This window comes from Pleurodeles waltl, chromosome 2_1, assembly GCF_031143425.1.
Source record: "Pleurodeles waltl isolate 20211129_DDA chromosome 2_1, aPleWal1.hap1.20221129, whole genome shotgun sequence".
NCBI classification, from domain to species: domain Eukaryota; kingdom Metazoa; phylum Chordata; class Amphibia; order Caudata; family Salamandridae; genus Pleurodeles; species Pleurodeles waltl.
This window is the reverse complement of record NC_090438.1, coordinates 77,701,805-77,717,539: the sequence shown is the minus strand read 5'-3', so window position 1 is coordinate 77,717,539 and position 15,735 is coordinate 77,701,805.

The following is a 15,735-nucleotide window of genomic DNA, read 5'->3' as shown; positions in this document are numbered from 1 at the left end:
TGCAAACTTGGTATGATTGGCTTGTACCTAATAGGCATATTTAATTTACCTATAAGTCCCTTGTAAAGTGATATCCCTATACCCAGGGTCTGTAAATGAAATGCTACTAGTGGGCCTGCAGCGCTACTTGCACCAACCACTGAAGTAGCCTTTCAAACCTGTCTCAGGCCTGCTAGCGCAGATTTCTGCCACAGGGACGTGGCATCTAAATTTATTTGCCAGGCCCAGAACTCCCCTTTTACTACATGTAAGTCTCCCCTAAGGTACGCCCTAGCTAGCTAGCCCTATGGGCAGGGTTCCATGTATGTAGAAGGCACAACACGTGCCTAGTAATGTGGCTTGTCCTGGCAGTGACAAACAGCCTATTTGGTGTCTCACTGATGTGAGTGCTGCCTCCTCATAGGTTTGCATTAGAAATGCCCTGCCTTATGTGTAAGGGGTATTGTCTGATTAATGAGGGGTAGCGTAGGCATGTTTGGTATGGTTGTAATGGTGGTAAGAAATGCTGCTTACTGATGTAGATGTATTTTTTATTACTATTACAGAAATGCCACTTCTAGAAAGGGAGCATTTCTCTGTGGTTATGACTGGTGTTTTGCAGCTTGACTGCAATCCATGTCTGGGCAGAGTGACAGTTGGGCATTGTGCATACTTTTCAGACAGCCTGTACACAGGAAGGGTGGAGGTGTCACAGAGGTGCATCTACATACTGAATAGTCTTCATGGGCTGAGAGAAGGGAGAGGTGGGGCACACCTGCATTTGTAAAGGCTGTGCCCTGGCCTCACACAATAGGGTTGTTTACCCCCCACTGATGTTAGGAGCCTGTGCTGGAAGAGAGAAGGGGGCACGCCCAGAACCATTTGTTGAAACCTCCTCTCCTCCTGATTGTAAAACACACTGTAAACTGAGTATAAGTACAGAGTAATTTTCTCCACAATTTAGACATTCTTGAGACTCCAGAGACATATTTGAAACTGGACACAGGAAGCTGCTGAAGGGACACACCAGGACCCACCTTGGATTGCTGTTGTTGTGCTGACCTGTGAACTGCCTGGTCACTAGAAGGAACTGCCACCATCTGCATCCCTTGTGCTGGCCAGTTAGCCCTGTGCTCTCCCTCTTTCTTGTCTCCAGGGGCAGGGTGCAGTGGCCCCTGACCACTGCAATCAGCTCCAGCACGAGGAGGGCTGCATCTCCTCATAAAGCGCTTCTAGAGTGTTTTTTCCTGGTCCTCCTAGCGCTTTGGGAAGTGCAACGATGTGCCCCCACGCTGGAGAGCGCTTCGTTGTCCCCTTGTGCTTCTAAGCACATTGCCGTGCTGATAAGGATCACAGCCGCAACCTGGCTTTGTTGCCCTCAGGGCACCACCAGACGAAAGGAAAGGAGCGAGTGCACTCCTATTATGCCCCCAGGGCACCTGCTGGAACTGCTCCATGTGGGAGCCAATGCCGCAGAAGGAGGAGCCGGGATTCCCCAATTGCAGTGGGACCGTGAGAATGCGGTCCCCAGCTGCTGAGCCCAGTGAACCGGATTGGGCGGCCCAGAAGTCCTGGAGGGCTTGGATCACACCCTTCTGAAGGGAAGAGAGGAGCTGGGATTCCTCCCTTGCAGCCGGAGCATGAGAATGTGTTCTCAGGCTTCTGAGCCCTGTGTGTCCCCGCCTGGAAGCCTCACCGGAGGCCCCCGGGCCACCATATCTCTCACCCTTCCCCCTGTGGTGGGGTTTCATTCTGTTCCCCCCGACCTTGGTCAGAGGGCCCATAGCGGCCCGGGAGGAAATCCCTGGAATCAACGGTCCTAGGAGGGGCCCCGACCGGAGAACGAGGGGGAGAGCGTACCGCCCCCTTCGTCAGGATCAACTAGTGGTCCCCGCTTCGTGCCTAGAAGCGCCGGGGCCCCCATAGTGATCTTCTTGGCACTGGAAGTGCGGGTTTCATCCTAAAACAGGTACTTTTTCACAAGCATAACATAATTCTTATTTTCCTGTTCTGGACTGGCTGTAATTGTTATACTAACCTGTTTTGATGATGTCACATATATGTGCTGATGTTCCTGTTATGGGCAAGACATACTGATATGTATTTTGTGACTTGTGATATGCTCTCTAATGTTCCTTTTATGGACCTTTATGATATGTTTATGACAAGCACATACATTTCTTTATTGTAATTCCTGGCTACTGCTTATGTTGCAGAATCCTGAGTACTTACGTGTTCTAATGTGACAACTGCTTATTCTTGCAGAGTATTAGTAACTGGCGTAACGTTCTGACAACTGCTAAGGTAGCAGGGTATTACTGACGTAATATTTGGTCTAATTATGTTTTGTGCAATACAGTTTATTTTTACTTAGCTCAGTGTTGTGTTTACTTTATGGCGGATATATTGTGTCACGTGTGTTGTGTGTGTTGTGCAAACGCTTTACACATTGCCTCCGTGTTATGTCTGACTGCTCGTACCAAGCTACCAAGGGGGTGAGCAGGGGTTATCTTGGATGTGTAACTCCCTTGCCCTGACTAGAGTGGGTGGCCTGGCTTTGGTGCATACCCTAGCCAACCAGAAACCCCATTTCTAACACTACACTTTGGGCATTCCCTTCGACAGCTACAAACGCAGGAAGGTTAGGTGTGTCTGAGTATTCATCGGCATTCATCTGTATTTTGATGGCTCTTCCTGGGCAGGGGATGACACTTACACCTGAATAGGCAGTGCCTATCACCACACAAAGGGCTGAATACACCCTACTGATAGTCTGGAGCCAGGTTTGAGGAAGAAAGGATACTGGATACTTGTGCACTTCAAAGTTCCTTCTTGGAAGTCACCCCCAATTCAAAGGCACTTTTGGGTATAAGTATTCGGTCTCTGACCCCACCAAATTGGATATTTCTGTACCTGCAATTGGACTCTATCAGAAGAACTGCTGTGCTGCACCAATGACTGTTACTCTGCTGGACTGCTGATGTAGAAGGACTGCTTTTCTGCAGTGGTGTCCTGCTGCCTGCTTCTCTCTGACCCTGATGAGGCAGAGCTGGACTCTGCCTTGTACCCCAAAGTGATCTCCATGGGCTTCTTGGCTTGCCTCCTGTTGCTAGAGGCTCAGGATATCTAAGATAAGCAGTTCCCTTCACTGCCTGGAGAAACCCATTGGATCTTCTTTGGAATCAATGCGTCAACATTGTGTGGGAACCACAACATCACCACTACTACTGAAGGAAGATTGGTGCATCCTTTCACTGCATGGATAAATCCAGTGCATCGGCTTCACAACCGAGGTATCCCAGAACTGGTGCTTTGCCTTTGGAACTGACGCATCACCAGCACTGTGTGAGGAAAATCAACATATATCATGCTTGCAGTGAGGATCAATGTACTCTGTTCTCTGAGTCTGCGCAGCTCCTGTACCTGGCCCACGCTACATCGTGATTGGCTTCAACTGTTGACTCTGCCCCCATCCAGCATGACCACAAGTAACCCCCTAAAAGAGCTATTTGCTTCTAATCACACCTCTCTTTTAAAGATTTTATATCTAAATCTCAACTTCTACTCATTAAATCTTTGCTGTTTGAGTCATGATTATTTATAAAATCATAATCTATTTTTCTAAACCTGTGTGGAGTCTTTTTGTGATTTTTTTAATTGTGTTTGCTGCACAAATACTTTACAAATGTCCTCATTAGATAATCCTGGCTGCTTTGTGCCAAGCTACCAAAAGGTGTGAACAGGTTATCTTTTTAGTGTGAATCTTACTTACTCTGACTAGGATTGTGGTTCCTGCTTGAACAGGCTGCATACTCCGACAACCAGGAACCCAATTTCTAACAGGCTTCTACTCCAGGCCAGCTGAGGTTGTGACCTGGAGCCTGGTCAAAGCTTCTTCCCCGTCCCAGGCTCCAAGTGACACCACAGGCCATGTGACAGAACCCAAGGCTGGGGCTTCCACCTCGAGGCCTGCTGGGGCTCTGACTTGGCTCCCGTCAGAGCTCCGTATTCCAGGCAAGCAGGGATGGCTTACCCAGACCTAGGGTTCTCCATTCTGGGCACTTTGCAACACAGCACACGGACATCAGGTCCCCTGGATCCTTATCCTAGGCTTGCCTGAGCACTACCCATTCTTATAATAGGTGCACATGGTAAAGAGAATGTATCTGGACTCCTGGAGCCCAGCTGGGATTCAAGCTTTAAATGAGCCTTCATTCTGAATTCCAGGACAGCTTGGGAATCTGAATATTGCGTCATGTTTAGGAAATTACATGTTTTGTTTATTTATTTTAAGCTCAAAACATCAACAGTGATGTTGACGTAGCCCATTTTGCATCACACATGTAGGCATGTTGACGGACCTGCTAGTGCAGGTGTATTACTAAAAATTATTAATGAGTGTTCGTGTATTCTGAAAAATGGATTTCTGTAGAAAATACGATAACGTAGAAAATAATGCACGCATTTTAAAATGTGATTGCGATGAGTGGCTGCCAATGTTCACAAAGTGTACTTACTAGTGAATTAATATTGTGAAATGTTGAATATATGTTTCACTAATGTAGTAGTATGTCATATTAAGGGTTATGCATTATGCTCTAGCTTTATTAATTTTAGGCCTTAACTGAGCAAATGTCTTTGCCTAGTTTGCCAGGCTTCATGTCAAAGCTGTATTTCTTAACGTTTAATAAATGTCTGTCCTAGAGAGTTAAACTGTGATTTTCATTTTGCCTTGTATAAATGTGCTCATAACCGAGCTTTTCTCATGAGAATCGACTGCTAAAAGATGCTGTTCTTGTTAGTGTAACATTTTGTGTGTAATGCGTGTGAGACTGACTTTCTCAAGAGGAGAACAGATACTGACTGGAGTGGAAGCTGCAACAATATTGTTACCTGAAAAGCCGGATGGTGAGGACATTGCAGGACAAACAAATCAACGACATGTGAACAGAGTAATAGTAGAATTCATAGATTTGGAGTTTTAGTTTTATTGGACAAAGTGTGAACATGAGATTAACTGACCAATAGGGATTTGGGAAGTAATTTTAGTAGTTTTGAATTAACAACCCTACAATGAGAGAGGACATCGTCATTGCCCATTTTCTTGCTGGCCAAAAGGTCAATATTTTCTTATGCGTCTTAACAAGAGATGTGCTTAACTTTAATGCTTAAAGACTTTGCATTTTCGGAACTTTCATGCTGAATCCTGATACCTTGCTGATCGACTGATGTCCTGACGACGAAGACTGACTCTGCTTGCTGATCCACATTAAGGATCGGTATTATGAACTAGACTAATGATTATTATGCATATTTGCTTTTCCTTTCTAGGTACCAACGGCATTGTTTGATAGAGCCATAGTTAGATGTTTTTCCAAATTTGTGTTACTAAATTGTTTTGCATGAAGCCCAACATGCTGATGCTAATTGGATGTTAGTTAACGATTCTCACCACTGAAATTGTGTTAATAGAGAAATAATGCTTGATGAATTTCTTTGCTGAACTTAAATGTACGTAATTACTTTGACGCAGTTGACTCTGTTAATAATTTGCACTGTAACTCTCGAATGTGTTGTAGTTCAAGCTTTGATTAGATTATGGGGGTGATTCTGACCCCGGCGGTCACGGACCGCCGGGGCCAGGGTTGGCGGGAGCACCGCCAACAGGCTGGCGGTGCCCCGCAGGGCATTCTGACCGCGGCGGTTTGGCCGCGGTCAGATGCGGAAAACTGCCGGTTTTCCGCTGCCCTTAAGAATCCTCCATGGCAGCGCAGCTCGCTGCGCCGCCATGGGGATTCTGACAGCCCATACCGCCATCCTGTTCCTGGCGGTTCTCCCGCCAGGAACAGGATGGCGGTATGGGTTGTCGTGGTGACCCTGGCATGGGCACTGCAGGGACCCCCGTAAGAGGGCCCCACTTTGTATTTCAGTGTCTGCACTGCAGACACTGAAATACGCGACGGGTGCCACTGCACCCGTCGCACCTTCCCACTCCGCCGGCTCAATTCTGAGCCGGCGTCCTCGTGGGAAGGGTCTTTTGCACTGGGCTGGCGGGCGGCCTTTTGGCAGTCGCCCGCCAGCCCAGTACAAAAGCCAAAATACCCTCAGCGGTCTTTCGACCGCGGAGAGGTATTTTGGAGGGTGGAGGCCAGACTCAGAATGATCCCCTATGTTTCTTCCGCTGCTTTGAACAGCCAATATTTTTTCTGTATGTGTTCATTTGATTTTTAGATTCATCTACATGACCTTAGCATTGTTAATATAGGGAAATAAATATTCTAACTTTTACTAAAGGAGTGGTTATTCATGACTGAAAGATCATGGTGCGTGACAATTACTGACTCCATTGATTCTTACTGTTATTGATGGTTGTTGATTATTGATATTGTGTATTGATTATTGATTATGTGCTGGAGCTATGGTAAGAACATCTTAATTGTGAGTCAAAAGGTTCATCGACCTGTAAGTTTAGTTATTAAGGTCAGATGCGCTAACAGACCCCTAATTTGAATTACACCCAGGATGGACTAGAAACCCCACACACAATAATACCATACACAATGGCAAAACAGCCACTCGTCTAAAAAAAGCAAATGTACCATAACACCTTCATATTTTACTCAAAATAACTTTAGCAATGGGTCTCTTTCTGCACCTACACCACTCAGGCTTTCTTTTTTCCTTTACGCTAACCTTATAAATCCTGCCTCTCCAGCTGCTGAGTCATAGCCCCAGACACAGTTCCCATAAAAAAATGACTCCGCCAATTTACCAGCAAATGTCATTTCAGATAAGTTTGTCTCGTTCTGAAGCATAATGAAGTTCACTATATCAGCCTTCCTCAAATGCAAAATCCCCCATAAAAGCGTCCTCCTCTTCTCCCACTTCACTACAAATTTGCACCAGGGTTACCTATAGCCTAGCTGAAATGACTAGTGAATTTTCAAATAATTGTAAAAACCCCAGTTTCAAAGCTTCTGCAATATTATTGCCTACACCTGGGACTTTTCTAACATTAAAAGTGAAACATCCTAATAAGAATTCTGGCAGCAGCATTAACACTTTGTCTTCTCTCACTTATAGCTATTTACTAGTAAAACCAAAGCCTGATGGTCAACACTGATTGCCATTCTACGATTCAGCATCACCTTTGCCCCTCCACAGCATCACTACCGCTAATGGAAAAAACATGAGAAAGGCAATACTGCTGAGCTGTCAAATACAATGGTCTGCCCAACTTTCTGTGTACTACTGGCCATCCCAATAGAGGCCAAAAGCTCCTACAACTGCAGCATCTTAATACATTTCCTCCTTCCAAAACATTTCTTCGTCTAATGAAAACATTGTAACTCTGTTAGATTGCTTCAAGAAAAAGATCCATATTCTCAAGTTCACCCTCCACTCTGCACCCAAGTGGAACTTGCAGTGTGGCAGTACTGCTCCTGCCATGGAGAATCCTAGTATCTTACACAATGTATCACTCTTCTCAGCACCCTACACGAAACATTAAGGTGACCTTGCATCTTTCTTAGGTCCACATTTTTCTTTAACACCACCTCTTCCACCATTTCCACTGGAACCTGTACCTCTTCTGACAGCAGACTCATTTGCCAAAAATGCCTGAACAGTTTTGAAACTGCCACTGAGCTTCTTAACACAAATCTGAATCTACTCGATCTACAAAAAAGTAGGGCATCCTAATAATATCTCGCTCTCACAGTGCCTGCTTCCACTGAAAAAACCCTAGCAAAAAGGATCTAAACAATTCAAACAATGAACATGAAATTGAATACACCTCATGAGTAACACCTTGTCTACATATAATGCCCCCTCAAACTGGATGCATAACCAAGAAATCACTGTGATGGGCAGCCAGCAGATATAATGCACACTTGATATCACATTTTGCAGTCTGCTTCCAAACTGAGGCCCATATTTATACTTTTTTAGCGCCGCATTTGCGCCGCTTTTTGACGCAAAAACCGCGCAATCTTGCAAAATCCAATTGTATTTTGCAAGTTTGCACTGTTTTTGCGTCAAAAAGAGGCGCAAATGCGGCGCTAAAAAAGTATAAATATGGGCCTGAGTTTCTAATCAGGCTTCTGGCAATGTCCATATTGGCGTATTGCATGTGTGTATCTTCAGGTGCACACAATCAATTTACTGAGCTTCCCTCAGGGCATGACAAGGTGAATAAAAGGTGAATAGAAAAATATTCCCCTACGTTCTTTTTGGAAATCGCCAACAGAATAGACAATGGCCAGCATTGAAAGGTGACTGGCATTCTCCCTTTCCCCACCTCATTATGTAATGTGTTCCTCACTATTTTCAAATGCTATCCTATAGACTGTACATTTTCAGTCCCCCTTCTCACCCTTGGACCTTGGTAACCAAGTCTGAAACCATTTTTAAATCTGTAATTCCCATGTCTTTGTCACCTTCTAGTACGGGTAGACCAACAGCTAAAGTCATGACCTCAACAGATTAACTGGAATACTGTGCTTATCCCTAACTGTCTCCTGTTACCTACCTTTATTCTGTTCTCCCTGCTGCACCAACTGCCCAAATCCAATTTGTATAAAGCATTGCCCCTCAGAAGGTATTCCTCCACATATTCTACTCTCCTGTCAAAACTTGCAATAGCCTGCCCTGCATTGGTCTTTAATGACCGACCAACATGCCCCACCGGCTACCCTTGAGCAACTCTCCTCACTGCCCTGAACTGGGTGAAATGTCCTTGAAACAGCCAGAACAGTACTGACACTCCTTTTGCTCTACTGACAACTGGTGCACCGGCCTGCTTGGTGCTGGTCACTGCAACCAAAGTTCTCTGCCTACTTTCCTCCAATGGTTTTTTGGGTACACTGCTAGCAATACCCTAAACTTATCATATTTCAGCCCTCAAAGTTCAGGAGGGCTTTCCTAATGGCAGCAATATTTTTTAATAGAGCCACATAGTACTTGGGATTGTGCACACAGTACACACTGACGTATCAAAAGAGTCCAGTTATCATTCATTACCACTCCCATTCTTCTTCTTTTGAGCCCATCTTTGCTTTAAAGTCGCTGTGTAATAACTTTAAAAAAGTCCACAAATTGATCCTTCCCAATTTTGTCTTTGTGTTTTTTGATAAAAAAGCCTCAACTGCCATGGCTAATTCCCTATATAATATTTTCTTCTGAACATCCACAACCCCATCTCCCTCCATCTTTTGTCCTTTAGTCTTACCCCCCTTTACAACTGTGGGCTTCCTTCTTGTCTTGCCTTACCATTATTCTCTTTCTTCTTAACATCACTCCTTGTCATCTCATCGTCATCTCTGCCTACTCCTTTATCAACCAATTCTATTGTCCTTATTTGCCTGCGTACTCCCTGATGTACCTGCCATTTAGTCAAATAAATGTCTTCATTTGCCCTTTTATTCAATGTCAAAACTTCTCCCACTGCCACTGATTTGTTGCATGCCACTTTCCTACCCACTCTGATGCGCCATTCAAATACCTGGGGCCTTATTACATCATAATATACTATCTATATGGAGCACTTTCCCTGTCTGCGCCAGGGTGCACTTATCAAACGGTGCGCCGGGGACATACAGGGATAGTGCACTGCATAATGCACAATTCGCTGCACCTAGGGCAGCCAAAAACATGTGCTGCTCTGGGGATAGGTCTGTCGCGTGGGCTCTCATTATTCTAATGAGACTACTGGATTTGAGCGGCAGAATCGCCTGTGGCGTAGGGGACTGAGTCTAACCCACTACAGGTGACACCTGTCGGCCTAATCCGGGTTTTGCTCCGGCTAACTATCAGTGCCTCATCTCTACCCAGGAGAAGGGACGATTGGGCAGCCGAGCGCATGACACAATTGATTCCTCAGGGAAATCGTGGTCACTCAGATCGCATCCATTTCTCTCAGTTACATTAGTCTCACGTATACAAGGACGATCAGAGGCAGCATATGTTTCAATAAGATTTTAATGAATCAAATGCATGTTAGATAACAAAGCATGTACTAAAATAACCAGGATGATGAAGCATGACAGGATTAAAATAGTGACGAGGAGAGTAAAGCATAAAAATTATGCTACCATATTGTCACTACAATCATTAAAATAATCCCTACCTAGGCTATGTTAGAGCACAGCATGTTAAGCTCTAGTTCTGCCCTTTAGGTTCCCCTAGGAAGACATCATCCCTCACACCTGAGCAAGAGGCCTGTAGCCTACAGAAGCAGCTGTAGCGAAGTGTTCAGCAATCAGCATACAGTCGTAGTCATCTGCTAGAATCTCCCTCTAACGTGTTTGGGGCAGAGAAGTGTTTTTATAATAAAACAGCTGATGTTCAAAGAAAATGTCCCTACGTAAGAATGTGTATGTTTCTATGAACACCAGAGACAAAGCGTTACCACGTTTACCGGCAACCTATCTTACTGCAGCATTAAGAGAAGCACAGAGTGAAAGAATTGTCTTGTTTAAGAATGTAGTGTTGACCTAGGCAAAGAACAGCTAGATAGGGAGAAATAAAACAAGACCGCAAATGTGGCTATTGTTAAAATATTAACAAAGCTGAATAAAATATATCTAGGATAAAGTGCACAGCGGCTGGCCTAGCTTGCTAAAATAACGTGCATGGAGCTATAACTAAAATGGCTGCACAATAGGTCATTCAAGTGAAATTCAGAGCGGCTGCTTCAATGCCGCTCTGTGTTTCACTGTGCAGGTGGCATGTTGCCTGCACTTTCAAGAGAGAAGAGAGCTCACCTTGCCGGCACATGCGGTGAGTGACTGCACCTGCATGCAAGGCAAAGTATGGGCCGGTTCATTTGCACCCACTTAGTCCCCTGCAAGAGGGCTTCCGTTAGGAGGCACACTAAAAGTGTGCCACATTTTTGTGGCGCACTTCTGGTGCACCTCATTCTGGCATGTTTGTTTCTGTGCCTATAAATATGGTGCAGGCGCAGAGGAATGTGGTTCACCTATTTGCTTGGGGCAATGCGTGCATGCAAATGAAGGCAAACTCTCTCATGTAAATCTGGTGCTACATGTGCACTAGCACTATCAGTAACACAGAAAGGGATGCACAAGCATCTGTGATCCCTTCTGTAATGCCATTGTGCCCCGGAAGAGACAGAAAGTAAGGGCAAATGCTTGTTGCACCCTGGGTCACAATGTGTAATATGGCCCCTGCTGTTCTGTTTTTTCCGTTTGCTCTTCATTCATGCACTGTCATGTTTGTCTTTGATGTGGCCTCAGTAATGCACCAGAACGTTTCCACATTATTTCTAGTTTTTGGCCTTTCTACCTGTGACGACCACCATTGCCAATTAGTCTCTCTGACCTGTAATTCCAACCACCTTTACACAGTTTTGCCCTCCTCATATTTCAAATCGTCTTTTTCATAGTCCAACATTAAGCTATAAAGGCCCATGTCCACACAGTAATTGGCTACATGTCCCCTGCTCAAGCTCAATACATCCCCATCCTCTATTTCAAACACACACACCCTTTTCCTAGAATAGTCTCCTGCTTTTGTTAAGGAGGCTGTAATAGACTTTTCTCTCCCTTCATACTGACGTGCATCAGTTGTCCAGGATATAGCCATTGACCACACTCCATCGACGGCCTCGACACACCCTTTTATCATAACCGTTAATGTTTCCTCTCCTGGATGCTTCATCCAGCAAAGTGTGCACACCTGGAGGTAACTTCAGTAGCACCAGACCATTCCCTATCTAATGTTACCATCCTCCCCAACATCTATCCATACCCACCTGCCTTTTTTTAACAGCATACTGACACTGTAGTGTTCACTATATAATACTTCCTCCCTTTTTCATGAACCCCTCTTTAATTTAATCACTCCCCACCTATACTGCCCATACTGCCTCAGTCTCACCCCTAGTCAGCCTACTTTTTCTTGGCGCTTCTCCCACCTATAATTCCACATATGTTTTACTTACTCCACTTTCAACGAAAATGTGTGCTATTTGTCCACACCTAAGCCTTCAACGTCTTCCTCCCTATTCTCAATGTGCACTGCTACTTCGTCACTATGACCTTCTAAACTCTCACCGACCTCAACAATTTTCATAATCTGCCCTTTAATGTTTAACAATATCTCCCTGAACCTATATTCTACTCATGTCCCCTTTGTCCCTCTCCTGTACTCCAGATCTAAACCTATAGGCTCTGCCCTCTGCTGGGACTCTGTCTGTGCTTCACTCCAATACTGCCACATCGCTCTATTGCTGTACCGTTGGGCTGCCGGCTGCTGCACTGAAGAATGTGCAGCCACCACCACCTTCACACAATAAGAGCGACAGGCCACAGCTACTACAAGTGGATCCCATCTAGCCTTTGTTCCGGCATGTGGGAGTTCTACACCACTGGTACTGCTTCGCTAGCTCTCACAAGTATCCCCACAAGCCCAGCCTGCCTAAATGTCTTCTGACTCCCTTCTCTACCATCAACTGAGACCTACCTTCAATTGTACGTCTCTGCTTTGCTCCTGCAAACTTGTCACCTGCTCACAAAGTGTTTCCTACCACAAGCCACTGTAGTGCTCATGCTGCACAGCACTCTGCTGGACCCTCTTCAACTGAACCTATTCTCAGCTGCATGACCTCTATCCATACCATATAAACCACCTCTGTTTCAACCTACTTGAAACAGGCTCTAGGCTGATCAGCCTCACAATAAAGAGGCTGAACAGCACCCCAAACATGTTCTTTACCCCTTTCTAGTGCTACCCTAAATATGACCCACCAATACCCTACATGTCTGCGGAATGCACAACCCACACAGGAAAGATCTCCTAACCTCCATTCCCCCAAAGCAAGTGAGCTGGCACTGAAAACCAAAGACCACAATCCACCAGGTTCCTGGAATGGTGAAGCCAGGCCTAAAGATCTGGAATTAAAAAATCTGAACATCTGATCACTGTATAAAGAGGGATAGTATAAAGATACAGCAGCAATGCGATAAACAGCTGCTTGCTACATACCTCAACCACATCTGATATACTAACTCCTCATACCAGCCTCCATAATTTAAATTCCGGCAGCTCCATTCCGTGTCACATGCCTTATTTACATACACCTGCTTTTGCAGTTTTATTTAGTGCAAACTTGGCCCAAGGGCATTAGAGTGCTTTACAAGAGAACCAGATTACTTTACACAGTTTTGGACATAGGGAAATTAAGTGATTTGACATGAATCACAGGAGGTTGTGCCGATGCTGGTATACGAGCTTAGTTCCACAGTTCCAAGGTTGGCACTTCTAGTAACTAGGCTACATTGCCTCCCAGCGTGATACCACATACCTTCATTCTAAGTAAGCAAAATACATTATTTCTTCAATTCATTATGCCAATTGCATGTTATAAACCTATGATCTCACCCAGATTGTAAACTGTACTTCTTGGATGAGTGTTCTGTTATGCATACTTACATGCATTCAGCCACCATGGCCTGCTTCCTCACATCCATGTCATGAATCCATCCCCTTCAACATCCCCCAGGAATCACCCCATAACCTCAACTTCCAAAACAACAGTGTTTTGATTCACAAGTTTAAATGGTATTTTTCAGAACAGGGTGTTATTCCTTATGCTGATAGAACAAACTGCATAGACCTTTCCTAGGCGGGCATGGTTGAATTGCCTACTTCTGCACTACTCTATTGATACATTCCACCAATAAATCGCCTTTATACTTGGGTGATGGTGAAAAGGAATCCTCTTGTGTGTCATCCCTCTTTTGGCAAATTCATGCTTCCTTCTTTAGACTCACAGCGGTACTATGTTCCACAATGGAAACCACTAGCCATTTAAAAAAATAAGTAATATATTACAATAGCACAACTCTGATCTAATGCAAGAATACCAAATAATCCCATTTTACAATTACCCAATTTCCACTATGGTCCAGGTGGAAGCTTTTTTCTCTCATTAATTAATTTATAATACTTGGGATTCTGTGATCCCTGAATAAAAACCTGTCTCTAATTTCTTTATAATAGGTGACTTGTGACACACTCAGTCACATATTATGAATAAATAATGCAGCCACTCCACTGTGGTAACTTGTGACAGTTGCGCTATAACATCACAATGCCTCTGCTGGAGCCAGCAGCCAAGAAGAAAGGCTGTCCGGTCACAGGGTATAATTGAAGCAGCTGTTTAAAGAATGAAAACAAAACCTGGCTTTTCTTCAACTTAGTTTTCCTAGGTGTACAGTGAGAATTAGAAAGGAGTTATATATGGCAACATTGTTATTTTTTCCCCTTCTTTGGTAATTGTATAAATGCTAGATTCTCTCTGCATTTTTCTACACATTCCATGCTACTGTGCCCTTTTAAAAAACTTACATTTATTAAACTATTCTAATATCTTTTTGCATCAAATATCTAATAGCTTTTTCAATATGTTTAATTTTGCACTACAGATTCTATTTTTATTCTTCATGTTTGCAAACATGTCTTTCTTTTATATTAAAGAGCTACACACCAAGGGCTTAAGAGGGTTGTGGGAAAGGTGATGGTTTGACCATGTATTATAAGGAATAAAGAATAAACTACCCCCTACCGTGCATGACAAGAATTTTGCAAGTTACATTGGAGTTCCATAAAGGAACTTTGCCCTTGGCCTCATTCCTATGTATCGTCACGGAGCTTCTCTATGAATTGTAATAACGTTATAATGTATGGCTGGGGGAACTTAATCCCATGTGTTATGGCTACAATTCTGTTGGCATTTCCTCATGCACACCTCACTTTTATGACCGATTGTTAGCCACCAAATCCAATCCCATTTCTGGCTATAAGGAGATGCCTAAATGTTCCTTGCATGTCAAACTGATTAACTTCCCTCTTAAAGAATATGGAAGTACCAAATTGTCTCCTCTCATGAGCAAATATTTTTCAGTGGAACTCTTAATGTACTTTGCTAAAGGAACCAATCTCCCTTTTTACTTGCTTTCCATAGGCCTTTCCTTGTTTTCAACGTACTTTAACAGGCTCAGAACAGTCTTGTTGACTTGTCAGTCTCCATTCCTTCTCAGTTATTTGGTCCTGTACCCTAGTCATAGGCTCATTTCACTGCATCATAAATCATTTTTCCATATCTTCAACATCAATGTTAGCCACTTTACACTAGGAAACTCTATCCAGCTTAACACCTTTAGCAACCATCTGTAAAAATGACTTATGTTTCTTTCCTGAAAAATACAGTAGCATAAATTGATAAGCCTGCACCTGCACAGCTATCAGTGTTGATCTGTCCATCATCTCAAATCTTTTAACCTATAAAAAAAGGCCAGGTATGCTCAAAAGCCCCAGAACAAGCCATTGCCTGTTGTTGCAGTAACACATGCACTTCAGGCATGGGTGAAGCCAAAACCACCAGCTTTTCACCATTATGATTTTTCTAGGCTATGATCATACCCCTTATGCAATGGTATCTATGAATACAACACACACCGGGTTCAAATGATGTAAACATGCCGCTTTTGTGACACAGCCTGGATATAAGCCTGTGATACCATCTAATTGCAGGAAACAGAGTGCAGGCAGCCCAAATAGCATATAAACAAGGTGAACACATGGCCGCTCGTAATTAATTGACGGAATGTAATTAATTATTTTACGGGGAGCAGACTGTGTCTTAAGTTTTGATCATAGGTACCGTGTTTTTAAATCTATGTGGAATTAGTATAATATTGGAATTTTTTATATTTGTTGAAGGCTTGGTTAAAG